Consider the following 19,446-nt stretch of genomic DNA (forward strand, 5'->3'; position numbering starts at 1 on the left):
CGGGACTGGGGGACGTGGACGTGGACGTGGTCTTTTCCGACATGGATTTCATGTATCAAGCCGCACCAGTTTTTTTTTTTTGGATCTATACTGCGAAAGAAAAAAAGAAAATGTTTAGGACAGAGTTTTTTTTCGTCCGTTGCCGGAACTCACGCCTGACATCGGAGTTTGCAAGGTCGCGACGCAGGAACGTTGATGGCTGCAAACGTAGAGAGACGCCAAGTCTGGGGAAAGAGACATAAAGCATGAGATAGAAGTTAGACAGTGCGTTGGAAAAAAAAAAAAAAGGCAGACAGTTGAAGAGTGTGTGGGAAGAGAACGGGGATGTGGCGACAACACGGCATAAGAAATTTGGAACAAAAATCTCAGCTTGTCGCCAAAGGAAGAAGACGGCGATCTTCTTATGTCCTGCGCTTATTTGCCATCTCTCTCTCTCTCTCTCTCTCTCTCGCTCCTGTATACAGTACATCGCTGTATAAGACATAAACGGAGCATACGCTGAGTAGGCTTTTCGATGGTATACCACCCCTTTGCACCACACTCTTGCTGCTCCCTGCGTTGCATCTGCATCCTCCTCCGGGCAGATCAGGTCAAGCGGGGTGACTATGTCCTCACGTAGCCCCAAAGAAGCGTTGTCCTCAGCTCGGGCAGCTCAGGCGGCTGCATCAGGGGTCGATGAGGACCAGGCGTGGAGCTCAGACGCTCTCTATGCAGCAGCAGACAGACTCCAGACGCACTGACCTACATCAGCCTGAATCAGAGGAGAGAGAGAGAGGGAGAGAGAGAGAGAGAGAGGGAGAGAGGGGGAGAGAGACTGTAAAGGAGAGGAGAGAGTCTAAGTGGATAGTGCAGAGGGAAGAGAGAGAGAGAGAGAGAGAGAAAGGATGGGCAAAAACAAACGAGACGAGAGGAGAAAGGAGAGGATGATTTGCGAATTGGCAAATGTTTACGTAAACAAGCAAAGGAAAAAGGGGGGAAGAAAAAGAAATAGAAAAAAAAAAACACATGCTTTTGGCGATTGTGTGCACATCCTCAATAGCCCTCTTTGTCCTCACGGATTTTCATTCATCTTTATCCTCATTTCACTCCTCAACTCCCTTCACCGTTTGCAATTTCCCATACCGCCAGAAACGTCTTCCAAGTGTGGGAGGATTAGTCTGCCTGCAATGAGACGAGAGGGAGGAGGAGAGAGGAGAGAGGAGAGAGGAGAGAGGAGAGAGAAGCAGATGTATGTGATGTCGCTGGCATCAGCGGCGCGCTCGTTGCGGCTGTATTAGCCAGACTCTGCAGTGCGGCAGGGCTGGAACATTATGTACCGTGTGTGAGCTGAGGGCAGACGGGCGGGCAGGGGGGGGGGAGTTGCACGTACATGCGTCCCCCTAACCTTCCATACACCGACTGTGTCCAAAAATATATGTCTCTGATTGGCTGTCCCGGTGTGATCATTACTCCCCAGTGCAGGCATCAACACTAAACAGGAATCAATAGCAATAGAAAAGCAGATAAATAAGGCTAACGTTAGCGCGGCTCGCCCCCCCCCCCCCCCCCCCCCCCCTCGGGGGACCTCACGTGGCAGCAGAAGTCAGTCTCTGAAGCAACACGCCTCAGTCACAGTAACAATGTCTTTATCCTGAGGTGAACGTCAATGAACCCCAGGGAGTTGTTGGGGGGGGGGATAAGAGAGGTAAAAGGCACGTATATTAGAAGCTGCGGTGAACTCCGACGGGGGTCACTGTGTCCCGGTGAGGTCAGAAACGGGCTTTTCTTTCTGTGAAGCCCACTTGATTTATTGCGAGCTGTCCGTCCTCTCTGTCCACCTATGGAGGACTTAGCGCCGAGTTACGGCTGCGAACGCGCTGGAAGAGCTGTGATTGAGGAGATCAGTGGCAATCAGACAAAACATAGTTGCCTGAAACGTTGTACACTGGCGTTACAAATAGTCAGCTATCAGATGTAGTAAAAAAAAAAAAAAAAAAAACTGTGAAGGTGTTGCAGCAGCTGAATAAAATGTTGATACACCCCCTGCCATGATGTTTACGCCAGCAAAGGCACACGAGACTGAAAAAAATGCCCAAACAGTAAGTTTCAGTTTAGCAGTCAGTAAAATGGACAAGGTTGCCTGGCAACTAGGGACCGGCAACCTAAGGAATTCACTGTACCCACTGAGATGGCTACAGCGTACCGTACGACTGCTGCAAAGTCAAGTGTTTTTATAGCACGCTACACACACACACACGTGGTAGAAAACTGTGTGTAGACAGAGATTTCCTTACAGTATAGATCGACATTTGTTGAGCGTTAGCTCATATTTTCCCTCTAATTTCTTGAGCACCCCTACTGGACTAATCCTGACTACTCTAAACTTCAAAATCTCTACCGTTTAGATGTTAAATCAATGAAAGGCGTATGGAGAAAAACAGTTAAAACTTTTCAAAATGCGTAACGTAAACAACAAAGCGGCAACGTGTCATTCTATTCGGGGAAGAAAAAAAAAAAAACCCGAAAACAAAACGTGGCTTCAAGGGGCTTTTCAGTCCTTCCATATGAAACGTAAACCACCCACTTAAGCACAAAACAAGCGCAGCTTAGAGAGTCTATAGGGTAATTTATGTGCGCCACTCGACGGAGGACGGCGAGAAGTATGGTCCTCATTTGACGTGGCACGCTCCCTGCTGCCTGATTGCTGAGGAAACGCTGTGCAGCTGCGGCCAACTTTCAAAGTCAGTCCAGATAGAGACAGATAGAGATGTCACTGTCTAACTGGACTAATCAGGTCCAGATGCAGAGAAAAAAAAAAAAGTGGGTCACCACATTAAACATGTGCCCGACCCTATACGGAACTTTTCTCGTGCGTACGGGGGACCCGATGCTTACACTGGCTAACGTAGACGTACATTTGCCAAGTCAGAGCATTTTCTCCCCCATCTCCCGAAATAGCACAGAGCCGACTGTGTACGTGTGTTTATCCGGTTCCATCTGGCATGGATCTTACTTTTGCATAGACATATACATTGCCCGTAAATCTCACAATTCCATCATAACGACAGGGCGTGTTTTCCATCTGCCTTCAGGTTCAGTCTGTTCCTCTGCAGATTTTCTTTTTTTTTTTTGTTGTTGTTGTTGTTCTTTTAATGACCTTCTCATATGACATCCAAACTAGTAGCTGCCTTAAACCCCCAGACTCTTTCATGCTGTGCGTCTGCCATCACAAACAAAAGGCATTTGACAGCGCGGTTAAAGGCCACAGATCTTTTTATTTGGAGGGTGGGGGGGGTGGTTTGGAGGCAAAAATAGCATTTTTCACTGAGTACTTTAGTGTTTTTGTGCTTCGGAGGTCACGAGGAATCCACTCTGGGTTTACTGAGGTTTACCAGATGAAGCTCTAAATTGTCATTTAATTGTCATTTTTGAAGTTTGGATGAAGTTTGGATTTTTCGACATACTTACTTAAAAATAGGGATATAGGCCGATATTGTTTAAACATTTAATATACGATTGCGATATCAACCGAGGTTAAAGTAGCATACAAGTAGCAAACAACTGTATTGAGTTGCTGGCACCACACTCCCCGAATTGAAATACTATTAAGGACCTGGTAATATTTATTTGTTTATCTGTAGAAACAACTGTATTGAGTTGCTGGCACCAACATTCTGCATACATAATAAAATGAGCTGCAATGCTGCCATCTAGTGACTTTCACAGTCACATACAGCCGTTTTTCCCCCCAAAATATTTTTAGGGCACACAGCATTTGGCAAAACCCAGACATTTGGGTTATCGGGTTTAAATTATCGGAGGAAAAAACAATAACGATTCTTACAGATATGACGTAATTATGCTAATATCGCGCTAATAACTTTGGTTCGATAATATCGATAATTCGCTATTAGCGGATATCCCTACTTAAAAGGCTTGAGACACACCAAATAAGCAAAAAAAAAAAATTCTTTTTTTTCCCTGTGCGACACGCTATACGGTATAAGAAGTGACAAATTATGTAGCATGTAAACAGTTGAGCTCGGACCAACACACACCACTGGGCCGGCCCGGAAGGGTAATGTGATTGGACTGGACAGCAAGTGTCAACCCATGGGGCAAATCGGCTGTGTTATGATGCATAATCGGTCAGCTGTCTGAGGAGGTGTGTGTGTGTTTGTGTGTATGTCACGCTGCCCCACACGCACGGGTCAGTCACTAGCGACGCCCTGGGTGCATTGCATTGATTAGCGTCTGCGCGTCGCCCACATCTTGAGCTAGAGGTGCAGCGGCGCCGCTGCCGTGACAGGGAAACCTTGTGACAGTCGGGCCTGTTGCTGATTCCTCGGAGGTCGTATCTGTGTGTGTGGGTTAACGTGTGGGCGAGTGGGTAATTGGGTGGATGTGGTGAGCTGCTTGGAAGCATAATGTAAACTGTGATGAACTTTGATGTGAAATGTCCCGGTACAATCGTAACATAATTGACTATAAACAACAATTTTTTTCCTCCTTGTTTTCCTGCAAAAAAGTACAAATATAATACATATATAAATATATATTTAATTAAATAAAATTGTCACAAAACATCATGAACATGCAGTGTTTGTGTATTTTTTTTTTAGTTTTCAAAATTCATCAAGCGGGCCGGATCGGAGCCCCCTAGCGGGCCGGTTTTGGCCCACGGGCCTTATGTTTGACACCCCTGTGTTAGAGTCCTATGTAGAGAGGGCCAGGGAGTAAATCTCTAATAACCCTTTGACCCTGAAGCTATATCCACTATGACTCACATATGACATCACGTATTGGTATATATTTATAGTTTTAGCAAAAATGCTAAGCTCGCTAAAGTTCATTGCCACGACACCAGGGAAATATCACCGCATCTCTTCGTGACCAGCGCAGAATCTGCTGTGATGAGCATCAACTCTATTTGTTGCAGTGAATCATCGATCCGTACGTGACAATCGAAACTCTCGAATTAACGCCGCGCTCGAAGAAGAGGTGGGAAACAGATTTTTGTTTGTTTCACAGGCGTGAGTCAACAGTCGCGGGGCCTCGCGTGTACGACACCGGCGGACTGTTCGCATCAGACGAGTTCTGATGACAAGGTGCGAACGGGAGAGTGAGTGAGTGAGTCCAGGCCCACGGTGACGGTGACACAGAGGCCTCCTGGGATTTCCACAAATAGAAACTTCCAAGAAGAGCAGAGCAGAGGAGAAGACAAGACGAGACGTAGAAGAAGCAGACTGGAATAAGGAAAAAAAAAAAAAAAATGGATGTCTGTGATTGTCACCCGTGTGTCTTTTTTCCTCCAGCGTGCTTTGTTTTTAGTGAATGTTTCTACACGTTAGTCTTGTCTCCCCTGGTGCGTTCTCACCTAACCAGGTCTCTTGAGAAAGTCAGAGACAGAAAGGGAGATAAAGAGAATTGCTTTAACAAATACAAATGGCTGCTCGCGAGGAAAGTGGAACAGGAAGTCGTATCAACATCACCGCTCCCTCCCCTTCCAACAAAAAGCAATAATCTTGACAGGTGAGGGAAGTGGAATGTCGTACAGGTGAGAAATCGGGCAAACAACGTAGCCGGTTAGCAGTCGACGCGCGTTTCCACGCAGTCACGTATCTATTCTGGATATCTTAAACCACCGGAGAGAGGACAGTGGGTTCACCGCAGGAGGAATCGTGAAGCTAAGTCATGCAGTCGGCAGTGAATACCCTCATGCTCCCCTCCTACTCATGCTGATATGAATATTTATGTAAGTCACACTGCTGGACCACAGTTTTGCTGCAGCATCACATTACAGGAGCTTGATGTTCCCTGCTCCAGGGTCAAAGCCTCTTTTTCTCTCTCTCTCTCTCTGCATGTGTGTGTGTGTGTGTGTCGTGCCTGGATTCCAAATGTGTTTGCTAACTGCTGAAAACTGCTGAGCACGATCGAGGTAATGTGTTAACAGAGGATTAAGTCTAAGTTGGCCACGCAACGCCACACATAGATAACCACACGTGTGTGTGTGCGTGTGTGTGTGCGGGGAGGAGAGAGTGCAGCAGCTGATATCAGCAGTAATAGGTGAAAACACTGATAAGGTTTTTTTTTTTTTTTCCAGGTTCTGCAGTTTTTATTGGTCATGGCGGTAGATGCCAACGAAAACATTTATCTTTGTCGACCGCTGACGTGCACGTTTAGTTAAAAAAAAAAGGAAAGGGAGGAGGAAGGTAATTAAAGGAAATGCAAGAAAGGAAAAACAACAGTTTCTCGCTGTCAAAGATTTATATTTAGGTAACTACGCTACGAGTCGACAGTATTTTACGCTAAATAAAACGCTAGGTCTTATTCTGGACTACTTTTTTCTCTCAGCTTATCCTCGATGGAAACAAGATTTGAGCCAATCAGAGACAATCATAATTTAGTTGTAATTTTTAAATTTTTTTTTAGTTCACTTGAAATCACAAAATTACGAAAACAAAACGTTTTTTCGATCTATAATTGAATTTATTTTTAATATATTTTTAGACTGTCACAAAATTACGAAATCAAAATGTTTATTTATAATATATTTTTAGACTTTCCCGAATTTTAAATGATTCATTTCAATTTTCCCCGAATTTTAAATGATTCATTTCAATTTTTTTTTTTTTTACATCGCATCTTACGATAAGAAGTTAAAATTAGCACTGCAATAAAACTAGCTTAAAGTCAGTATGTACATTACCTGCTAAAACTTTGATCACGGTAAAGTAAAATTTAAATTTTAAATTGGACTAATTATACCTTGATTTTTTATGTATTTTGTACCATTGGGTCTTACGGTGAGTGGGAGGAAGCTGTCATCTTAACTTCCTCTCCTCACTCCTTTTTTTTTCTCTCTTCTTCTTTCCTCAAAGAATCAAACCCATGGAGATGAGACCACATCCTCGTCTTGTAGGAGGTGAAGGTGAATCTTTAAAGGCTTTGCGTGTTCCCAGCTGAGTAACTGATGTCGAAGTGTTTAACTCACGAAGGGCTGAAAAAAAAAAGTTCACAGTCGAACGTTTACGCACAGAACTCCATTGATGTTGTTTGTTTTAACCCGGGAAAATAAAACGTTAATCCCCTTGATGTGCGCGGAGCACAGAGAACGAGGGAGATATGTGGGAGTGAGAGGGACGGACCGTCTGTCTGTCACCACAACTTAGACTATCAGAAGTGTCAGTGCAGCGTGTAACGGAAAAAAAAAAAAAAACTTGATATAAAACCCTGAAGCAGATTAACATATTAACTTCGTAAATATCCGACAGAGTTGGAATTTTACCAAAAAAATGTACTTCGATAACAAAACTCATGATCTCAGTGGTGTGTTCAATTTCTTTCCATGCTTTTATCGCCACCTAGTGTTAAGGAGTATAAATAGGCGAGACTCTGATTTATTCAATTTTCTTTTTTTTTTTTTTACAGTATTTTTGCGTTGGCAAAGGCCCAAGACCCACTGAAAATTAGGCCGCGACCCACTTTTGGGTCACGAACCAACAGTTGAGAATCACTTGTCTATTATATATGTTTCGAATATAAGCTTAAAGAGTTCACATCCTATAAGTTTTTTGTTTTTTTTTAATATATTTTTATTTACCATAGATCGGTCGGCCGGTATAAGCCGTTACTGCGGACCGGTCATATCCTTTCAAAATAAAACATCCTTTAGACTTTATTCTGTTATTCTGACCTTTTGTTTTGAAACATTTCCAGATTATCTTTCAATGAAAAAAGTAAAGGGATATGACTGGATTTTTTTAAAAATATAATAAATTAGTAAAACTGAAGTACATTTGCGGCCCGGTTCCAAATGACCTACGGACCAGAGGTTGAGGACTCCTGGTATTTTTGCATATAAAACACATAAACCATGTTTTTTTAACCAATTAAAACTAGTCAATTTCTACGTTTTTTTATTATTTTTTTTTTACATGATACAACTTCCTATTAAATTCCTCGTAATGACTTCAGTGAAACACTACTCTTTGGGGGTTTACTTGTATGCATTTACATTCAAATATCACAATATTGACGCGAGGTCAGCCTGTCTCTCCTCTGCTGTCTGTACTGTGTGGTAATTAGTGGTCATCGCTCTCACCTGTGTCCTGTGATTCCCTGCTCGTTAGTCTCAGCCCTGTCACCTGGTGCCCTGTGTACAACCTCACCATTGTGTAATATTCACTGTGTGTGTGTGACGTGACGTTTCTGAGGAGCTTAGTTCTGCTTGTTCCTGCCAGTGAGTTGTGACTTATTCTCTTTTTGGACTTTGTTTAAAATGCTGTTTCAATATCAATTGCCAAAGAGTTAAATCTAAAAAAAAAAAAAAAATGAAGGCAGCTAAAATAGTACTTTTTCTTTGTCACCTTCAAATACATCATTGATGCTCATCACACACACAAACCCCCCATATTCACATACAATCAAAAGACTCATCTTTATGTGAGAGAGAAGCCTGCGCCAAATCCCTAAAAGCTGTCGTTGACATCAAACGCTGGTGAATTCTTCCGAGTGGAGCACCTCCGCTGTGTGACAGCACCGTCTGTCTTCGCGTTTCTATAGATTCCTTCACGTACGGCTCTACGCCGTCTAGACCGCGGCCTCTCGGTAAGTCACGTTTCTTTCATCTGCGCTCAAAAATAACTTTAAAATGTCTTTATTTTTTTTAGCACATCCTAATATCTGTAGACTAGCGCGACATGAAATTTCATATACTCATTAGCGTCAGAAGATGCAGGGCATATTTCAGTCAAGGCGTGGGCAAACTCTTGGCTCGCGGGCCACAATTGGTCCTAAAATTGGACGGCGGGGGCGGCCGGGTCAGGAGCAGGGAGATGGAGCGTCAAAGCGAACTAAGATAAATGACATGGAAAAGTCATGCATAAAATGCTAAAATGTTATCATTTTCTACGCCACCTATTGGGGAAACGTGGGTATTGCAGGGAAAAGTATAAATTATATAATTTGGAAAAAAATTGGCGGGCCGCATTAAACGGCTGAACGTGCCACATCCGGCCCCCGAGCCTTATTTTGCCCATGCCTGGTCTATGGTGTTTTGCATTATGAGAAACCAAAGGTGCACATCCGGTATAAATTATTTCAAAGAACATTCGCTCGCTAATTTGAACAAGCGCATACGCTTTCGTAAAGAATGTGTAATTTATGAGCGGCGCGGAGACCCGGGTGTATCCGTCAGTGTCAGGCTGACGTGTGTGTGTGTGTGTGTGTGTGGGGGGGGGTAATGCGCTATGCTGTGACCCAAATTTATGTGTTGAAAAGGCTGCAAAACCGCACCGCGGGCCTCCCATCCGATTTCACAGCTCATCACTGTCAGCGCGGTGTATGTGCGACGCGCGCGCGTTTGTATTTGTGTTGTGTGTCCGTACGTACGTAGAAAGGAGTGCGTTATCCATCTTATCCAGAGGAGCTGTTTTGAACGGAACTCTGTTATTAATAAATGCATGAGAGGAATCAGAAAGAGGAGCATTCTGCGTCTTGGCAAAAAAAAAAAAAAAAAATAGGGAGTGGAAGGAAAGAAAACGTTGCTCCTTGTTAGTGAGTCGTCAGAAGCTACTTGTGCTAGGAGCTACATCCAAGTGCATTATCTCTGGTCAGATTATTCGCACACTGGTGTTAGGCTCATATTCAAGTGCAAAAAAAAAAAAAGAGTCAATGTATTTCGGATGAATTCAAAATAAAATCTCGGGCGTCCCAGGGGTGGACGCTCCCCAGATATTTGGCCCCGTTTAATCTCGTTCTGACTTCACAGATGCTGCAGCTTATTGCTTCGCTGAAGTCTCCTGACCTGCTGGACACACGCGTGTACAAGGTATGAGTGTGTCCTCGTATGAAGCTTCCGCTTCTTAAATCTTAATAAAATAAGGGGGCGAAATTGCTTTGCTGTGTTTATCTGTAATATGACAAAACAACACCAACCAAAGAAATGCCATTTGAATGCTGCCATTCAAATGCTAATTCAGCATTGTGTGGCTTTATTGGAAAACGCGAGGACGCAATATGTGCTTTTCGCGCGCACGGCGAGGAATGTGATTAAATGATGACAAAGTCGTCTTTTTTTTTTTTTTTTTTTGTCTATAAAATATGTCATCGTACCCAACCCCTGGGCCTCACCTCCTCGGGTCGCGGTGTCCGTGCAACGGAGAGGCCGATTTAATAAAGGCCCGGTTTGAAGCAGAACAGATGAAATGTCGCTTTGTTTACAGCGTTTACCGTATGTGCTCTGCAAACCTGTAATTCTAAATTTGATTCCATGGAAACACGCCGGGCTCTCAGTGCTGTCCTGGCAGGCGCCGAATATTAAACAAGCCCATTTTCCTCGCTTTTTAGGTAGTCGGCTAGTAGCAGTTGCCATGCAACCGCATCCTCCAAATTTGTCAGGTTCAGGGACACACTCCCCCCCCCCCCCTCCTGTACCTCCTCTTTACAAAAAAAAGAAATAATAAAATTGCAGAGGAAAGATATTTTGCAGCGCCACCCTCTGGATAAGTCAAATATATATATTTCAATATTTGGAATTTCTTCACATTTATTACATTTATTTGTATATTTAGCACTTGACTTTTGTTCAGCTTCGCTCATCCCTCTCTCTCTGTCTCTCTCTGTCTCTCTCTCAACACCTCCGTCTTTGTCTCCTACACACACACACACACACACCTACCTTTCTCTCTGCTCGTGTACATACTGTATGTCTGTGAGGCAGACTGTCTCTATAATTGGGTTATTCTTCTCCTCACCGGTCTGATGCACTGAGACACACGCGCGCGCGTTTCGACACTCGAGAGAAACCCTGCGCGCGCACGCACGCACGCACACACACGCATATATCTACGGTTTGATGCGTGGAGACGTTTTTGTACAGATTGTTGCTGAGGGAGTGAGAAGTGCACCCATGCATGTATTTTATTCAGGTCTATAAGGGATCCTGGGACCTGCACTGTGATTGGATACACCAGTTGCTATCAAAAAAGAAAAAAAAAAAAAAAAGATAGACAGCTTTAGAGCTTTCCTTAAAATAACAACGAAGATTCCAGTGTGTGTTTTGTAATTGATTAAAAAAAAACATTTTTTTTTTCAGGTCTGAAATAACTTTTTCCCTGTTGCGCGAAGCAGAAAAAATTATGTCCTTGACCAATGGCGTCTCGCCGTTACGTTGCCACACTCCGTTTATGTCTTGCTAGCACAGGTCAAGTCTTCTGATGGCAGTGGATGGCCCTTTCCGTGCGATCTTTATTGCTAATCCACGTAGCGGCTATAGTTTTCCGACCAACAAGTTCTGTTTACTTTACATATTTTGCGATATGTAACGCGTCGTTGTAAGTAAGTTACGACAAAAATTCGATCTGTGCTGTAGCTAAGAACCGATCCCTGACGTAACTCGAGGACATCGCTGTACATTTGAAGAGGTCCACTTGGGAATACAGGGACACATTTTTACAAGATGGACACTGTGATGCAGCCCACGCCTCTTCTCCCATTCTTTTTCCTCATCGCCTTCTGTCAAACCTGTATCCCAGTGACATGACCCTGTTTTATTGAGCGTTGAAAAGGTCACTGCGGTCATGTCCACTGGTTCAAAAAGATCCTTGAAAAGTATCAGATAGGTATCGGTATCGGATCGATACCAAAATATGCAGTATCGCACACCACTGTGTTAAAGAATACTCCCACTTGACTTATTTACTATGTCGCAGTACTGTGATTTTTTTTGTTTGTTTTTCACAAAGTCGATCAATGAAATGACACTTATATTCCTGCGTTTTAGCGATCGCGCAAGTTCCTGGCCTGTGTCTTTGATGGGAGCCGTCCACTGAGAGACCTAGCATCTATTAGCTGCCAGATGGGCGAAACTGCATTTCCTGGAATGGTAAGCCATGTTATTTGTTATCAGACCTGTCTCTTCCCGTCTGCTTTTTTTTTTTTTTTTTTCTTAATACAATCACCAATGCTACTTCCTTTTGTCTCTACCCTTCTGTCCCGACCAGCATCTGTTTTACTCTGGCTGCACACGCACACACACTGAAAGATAGATTTTGTTCTTGATTCGTCCATCTGGTTGGATCGTCTCTATTTTTAATTGCAGATACAACTGATGAAATAGTTGTTTACATGAGCAGCACTGATGAAACTATAATTACTTCATAGCTTTGCGGACTCCCATGGGACAGACCGGAGATATGCTAACAACGCAGCCACATGTGCCTTCAAACTCTGCCCCCCTAAGGCAGTGATTCCCAACAACGGTGTCATGCCTCGCTAAAATTATACAATGCCACTTAATTGGTCTTAGAAAAATTTTTTTTTTTTTGCTTGCAAATAAGTAAGTAAAAATTCAATAAAATTGAATTCAATTTTTCTGGACAGACACCTTGTGGACCAGACACTCGATAAGAATCACATTTTTCTCTGACTTTATTAATTTATTATTTGAGGTTAATTTTGGAAACCAGTGGCAGACCGAATTGGATGTTTTTCGCGGTCCGTTATAGGACCACGGGCCACCAGTTGATGATCACTGACGTAGGAGATCACTGTAATTCATGCCTCATTTTTGGGAAATCTTTGCTTGTTGGTGCATCCTGGGATTTTTCATCTGTAAAATATGTGCTGCAGCTCAAAAAAGTTTGGGAAAACTGGCCTAATGTGAACCGCAAAGTCCTCGAAGTTGTTAGTTGACTTGTAATAATGTGTCTCTTAAACTCTTCTGACGTTTTTATGTCCTAGAATGTGTTAGCGTTGGTGACTCGTGTACAGTGTCGTTGCAATCCAACGGACACACTAGGTACAAACAAATACCTCTTTACACTCTTGACCTCCATGACGAAACTAGTCCAGGGTTTTCTCTAGGGATGTCTGAGAATTGATTGGCCGATAGTAGCATAATTATGTAATATCGGTGAGAATCGTTATCGGTTGTTCCGACAATCGGTTGGCCGATATTAGCATAATTATGTAATATCGGTGAGAATTGTTATCGGTTGTTCCTCTGATGATGACGCAATGCTTGGGTTTTGCCCAGATGATGTGACGATGTGTAAAAAAAACGTTTTGAAGCAAAAGTGAATGTGAATTATTGTCAACAGCTGCATATATCGGAATATATCGGAATATATCGGAATATATCGGAATCGGAAATTAATGGACACATCGGATATCGGCATGCAATATTATATATCCCTAGTTTTCCCCCCACTCTTATAGTGGGTAGACTCCTTGGTGTATCATCATCAAAAATAAACAAACATTTATATATTTTAGTAGTGGGTAGACTCCTCGGTGTATCATCATCAAAAATAAACAAACATCCTGACATGATTTCCCATAATGCCTCAGCCATCCATAGTGCACCTAAACCCATGGCTTAATATGTACCTTCCTTTGACAACATAGGCAACCAGGCAGGCAACAGTAGGCAACGGGGAATACTGAGACTGTCCATTATGACAGGAGAACTAAATTAGCATCATAGCTAGACAGATGGCGGCTCTAGCTGTGAGTCGGAACATATGGACGAGGAGAAACACAACGACTGGCCATTAATTCAAACACAACCTGCGCTGCGCTCCGAGGCCCGCGTCCGTGAGCCTGCGCTGGTGCACGTGCGTAAAGGCACACCGTCACCGTCTGTCACTTAACTTGCAAGTGCCTTCGAGGGTTGGACGATAACGTTGGGCGGACAGATGATGCAACCGGGTCGTATTATGGATCGGAGTAATAAATATACCGCCACACAGGCTAATATCTGCGTTTCTACTGCGTGGAACACGTGTCGAGAGAGCATTAGCAGCTGTGCGAGTGTAATTACGTGTAATTTATACCGTAGGTTCCGACGGTAATCCTGAACTCTCGTAGCGTTAAATAAGACGTGTTACTTGACTATGAAGTTCCATTATTGAGACGTCTCCTGTCCGTGGTTTTTTAGCCCATTCTCCATTAGCCGTCCTTCTTCCTTCACGTCTTCCACGAAGTGTAATTGAGGGGAAGTGACGGTAATCTGCGTGTCTTTGGGATTGACACAAATGCAGTTGCTCCTACCCCCCCCCAACCCCAAGTTCTATACACAAACCACTTATTGCACACACACACAGACACACACGTACCGTTGAACACAACACACCTATATATGTCACAACAAGTGAGGACTCCTCACGTTCCCCACACGTTCGCCACATATAGAGGGAAAAAAAACACAAGAGGGAGGTGCAATTTAAAGCAAGGCGGACATCACGGGGGGGTGTGATGTTGGTTGACATCTATACGTACTGCGGTTAAGTGGCGGGGATGCTGCGTATAACGTGTTTGTTAGCCGTAGCCTCTTTCCAGTGGAGCCGCAGAGACGATGTTTTCGCCTCGGGCCCAGAGGATGAGGTGATGCTGGAGGTCTAGTGGCAGGGGTTTTCTCATCTGGCCGTGGAGGAGATACGACATTTTCCTCCAGCACCTCAGGTGTCGGAGTACTTCTGAATCTGCAGCGACAAGTAGGCGACAAGGAGACGCGGGTGTTGGGTGATTGATGAAAGAATGGGAACAAGGGATGGAAGGGGAGGATGAGAAAACTAGATTTTACACGATTCGTATTTTTTGGCGAATTTGTTATAGCAACCTTTGAAGTGGTGCCAGAAAACCTCGTGACCCGGATACGTGCAAGACATCGAAGTATGTTGCATTAACAGTAAGAAAATGTTCTATTATTGTCTAATGAAGGGGTCAGCGACCTTTTTGAAACCGAGAGCTACTTCAAGGACAATTAGTAATACGAAGAGCTACTTGTTTGACACTGACTTCCCCAACTATGTAATAATAATTCATTCTACGACATGTAATTTTACAATACAATTTTTTTTTTAAATAATGGTTGAGGTTTCTCTCAGTAATTATTATGATATTGCGTAGTGGAGTTTGCACTCACGTCTGTGACCCAATGGGAGTCTACGGAAATAAAATCTTTGCCTGATTAGACCTTGATATCATAACAGGGAGTTGAAAGTGTTAACAGTGTAATTCCGCCTTTCCTAACAGTCTGACAGGAGAGTGCGTGTATATGTAACAGGAGGATACGCAGACGATCGCAAAAAAAATCACGAGATCTCAACGTTACGGTAGACTTAGACGTACTTACTGTATTTCCTTGTTTATTGTGATTTAGTCTATATTTTATATAAAATATATATAAATATATTTTATTTGTAAAAAAAATAGACCTAAAATACCTAAAGCTTACCCTTTCTTACATTTACACTGTTGAGTGTGCAGTCAGTCTGCACTCTGATACGAACAACATTATCTCACACCATTATGTCAGCCACAATCAATATGTTCCATTAGTGCTAATCACTCTTCAACTAATTATAAGTGCAAGGTCCTGGCCAGCCTTCAATACGTCACTGTGCGGCGCTACACACGGAAAACGGCTTTGTTTACCATCGGTGGTCGCTGAACATCTTTCTTTTGTTTGTTTGGATTTTTAGAAAAGAATGGAGCGTTCGTGTTAACGTTAACATTAATAAATGACATGTAAAAGTCATGCAGAAAGCCTAAGATGCTAATATGCTTTTAGCCAATTCCATGCCATCTATTGGGGCTAGAAGGCATTGCAGGGAAAAGGTATAATGATAGTAGAAATCAATAACTAAATAATTTGGACAAGTTTAGTGGGCCAGAATAATTATCCAACCGTCCCGCATCTGGTCCCCGCACCTTATTTTGCCCATGCCTGTTCTAGATTATAATGTGACCACCGTCTTCGCAGAATGTACAGTATGTGAGTTCTGACTTAAGGGCAGAATGTACAGTATGTGACTTCTGACTTAAGTTAATATGAAATGTTGCAGAAAAGTAACCGACATAATAAATTGATTATTTTCAGATAATAAAAAAAAATACCAGTCCTATTCTACATCCTTATTTTGAAATAACCAAATAACTTTCTCTGCCTCTGATTGTTAGTGAATGGCTCATGCATAACTGATCGGCAGCGCATGCTGAGATCAGACCGGACCGTAGCCGTGTGTAGCCATGCTTGCACATAACCGTAGCCGTGTGTAGCCATGCTTGCATGCAAACGCGCAAACACGCGTGTCCTTGCGAAGATACAGCGAGCCAACGGGAACGTAAATGAAGAGATTGAAGAATCAAGGCATAAACCAGAGCGGACACTCCTTTCTCTCACAATCCACTTCCTCATTAGGAGGGAGGACACCAGCGCCAAATGATCTTCCTCCATCTTCCCACTCGCCCCCAATGGAAGTAGACACGAGCAACAATACTCATTTACCTTCTGTCTATCTCCCACAAACAGAGACGCGGGCTTCTGTTGACGCGCCGCGCAATTTCAAAACCCCAGCTGTCCATAGGTCACGATGCGCGGCGAGGAACCTGAACCCATCGGACTGTTTTTTTTTCAATTTCCTTCTAGACCGTTTATATCATAACCACATCCCGCTCAATCCATATCCTCAAAGAGTTAACGTTGAAAGGAGTGCGATGAAATGGTTAAGAGGCCAAAGATCCGTAGGGCGGCGTTGCTCATCTCTCCAGATTTTGGGCTTGACATTTGGAGTCAGAGGCAGCGAAATGTCAGGCAGGTTACCAGAGGAATGCTGATAGGCAGATTATTACTGACCTCTGCCCTGGAAGTTCTCAAAGGTCACAGCTCAGCCAGCCGACAGTGAGCTCACTGAGCCAAACATGGGAACAGCGGGGGGTCGGCCATCATTAACATTTCTCCTTCAAAACATTCAGTGCATTCAGCGGTCGACTAAGTCCTTCACCTGGAATTTATAGAGTCATTTTTTGACACATTATCATTCTATATGTTGACGTGTTGCTTATAATTTAGTCTTTTAGCAATGTTGTTTTTATTGTGCAGTTCCATGGCTGGCCACTAGTGGCCACTAGAATTCTGACATTAACCAGTTCTCAAATGTCTTACCCTTTGTGATTCAACTTTTCCACCCAGGGTTCTAATATTGAGGCCAGGGGTTCCGGTGACTCTCAACCACTGGACTGTGGCACACAGGTGTGCCATGGAAAAGTTATCCAAGGCCACTTGTAATGTAATATCTAATAAGTTGTTTTCGGCTTATCGGATTTTTATTTACCTAGTGCCTAAACTGCAGTTAATAATTATTTGCTGATTTTATTTTGTATTGTATTATTATGTATTGAATCCACACTGGTGAAATTATTGCTAACAGCTGATCTGCTACAACAGGCTGTCTGTAGGGGGCGCTAAGTATGTGGTTATTGATGGAAAATACTTACTTTTCAGGGGGTATGCTGCTTTTATGAGCAGGGACGGATGAATGGATGGATGGATGGATGGATGGATGGAGTACTAAGCAAATGTTTTTTTTTTTGTGCGCTTTGTGCTAGCCTACGAATCAGACGGAGAATACACATCTGATAGAACAATGTCCTCAGGAACCGACACGTCACTTCTCCGCACCGTGACACAAAACAACATTATCTCACTGTGTCAGCTACAATCAATATGTTCCATTAGTGCTAATCACTCGCCTTCCGTGCATTAATTGTGTTGTATGTTAAGTCAAAGTTGGGCTCGACATCCAGCTATTCATGCAGTTCTCATTACCCCCCCCCCTCCAAACTCTTATGATTTAAAGAGATCTGAGGCGTCTACCTGTTTCACCTGGGGCTGTGTCTCTTCATCTACAGAGCAAATTAGCACAACCCACAATACGCTCTGATCCAGTTGTCGGACCTGGTTTCCCTTCACAAGACACTGAAACAACAGTGATTAGCTAAAGAAAGATGAGAAGCAGCGTCGCTCGTACAGCGAGGCATTAGAGATGCCTTTTGTACGCTGTGAATGATCCTTGGCACGGAGCGAGGAGGGAGAGACCGCGCTGCCTTTGGGTGTAAAGACGGCGAGCTTTGATTATTGATTCACCGTCTCTCTCTTCTTTACACATAAGGTACCGTTTCGAACCTTGAAAGAAGTTGGGAACTTAAAAGAAGAGAGGGAGAACAGAGGAAGGGAGACGAGTCCTTCGAGGAAACCGCAGATCTGGGGGATTTTAAACCCAGGCAGAATTGGAATTTACCCGTTGGATAACAACGAGAGGAGAAGGAAAACTATTCCTTGAATTTTCTTAACATTTTGGTTATTGGTGTATTAAGATGGTTCTTAACATTTTGGTTATGGATGTATTAGGATAAAAAAAGTGGCATTAATGATGATTGATTTAATGATCATTAATATGATCATTAATATTCAGAAACATATTTTTAGCATGATGTCGGGGTGGGTACGTTTCTTTACTGGAAGAATAGGTTTTTCGTAAGATGAGAAAAATGTGTTGTTTTTTCCTCTAATGGCTCTTATGGTTGAAATATACAGGATGTTGCAACATAATGGCAACACATGCTCTGTTTGATTGCTGGTTCAAACTGCCCTAAAGGACACGCCGGAGATTTGTTCCATCCTGACAAATAACCTCTGAAATCTCCAGAGGGCAGGGAACCTAATCCTGTGGTAACGGCTGTGGTTTTTACTGTTGAATGTGGGGAAATTAGCTTAGCGTTCTCTGTGTTTGCAGATCCTCCGTTTACGACGTCCTCAACGTATGCCGATATTTTTCATAAATTTTTTAGGAAGGTCTTGTTCCATCATTCCGTCATACGGCGTTAAAACTTGCCAAATAGTTAGCACGGGAACTAGTGGTACCTAGCTGACAAAAACTGAAGGCGAAGCTGTTTGAGCAATCCATAAAAAAAAATAAAAAAAAGATACTTCTTAATTTGATTTGACTTGAAAGGAGTGAGAGCGTCTTCCTGTCGTGGCTTATTTGTTTTTCTTTTATCGGCCGATAGTTCTCCGGGCTGTGACCCCAAAGGTCACTGTCTTTATTCGAGGATGATTACTTGGCATTGTAGCCTGGTACAATACAGCGCACACTGTACGTGGGACATGAAGACACAATCAGGTATCAACAGTGTGAGAGCGGTCAACAAGTCATGTTGCTGAGCAGAACCCTGCGTTATGTGTCGGGGGGGGGGCAGTGTGTGTGTGTATGTGGTAGGTGGGTTAAAGGGGATGGGGGTAGTGGAAGTGGATGGTGGACGTCAGTGCAAAAACCCATTAGTATGTCTGAGCCCACATCTCCATTACCACTACCCCTGCTTTCATTGCGATGCTTGTTCGTTGCCCCCTGGACACTGTCTCTGTTGTGTTATCATTTCAATTCCCGGTTGAAAATACTCTCTCTTTTAGATTGCTTTCTATTAATCAAATGCACTCTTGGCGTACCCTCTGATTCTAGTCCCTGTTTTTTTTTTTTCTTTTTTTCCTTGTTCCCCTGTCACGTTAGTACAATATCAATCCCTTTTCATTTATTGTCATGGCTCGAAATCCTCAGAACTTCAAAAGACGTTTTTCTCTTTTCATGAATTGAGTCCTTTTTTTTTTTTACCTGTTACTTCTGA

The sequence above is a fragment of the Cynoglossus semilaevis genome, chromosome 18 (genome assembly GCF_000523025.1).
Source record: "Cynoglossus semilaevis isolate Cse_v1.0 chromosome 18, Cse_v1.0, whole genome shotgun sequence".
In the NCBI taxonomy this organism is placed as follows: Eukaryota; Metazoa; Chordata; class Actinopteri; order Pleuronectiformes; family Cynoglossidae; genus Cynoglossus; species Cynoglossus semilaevis.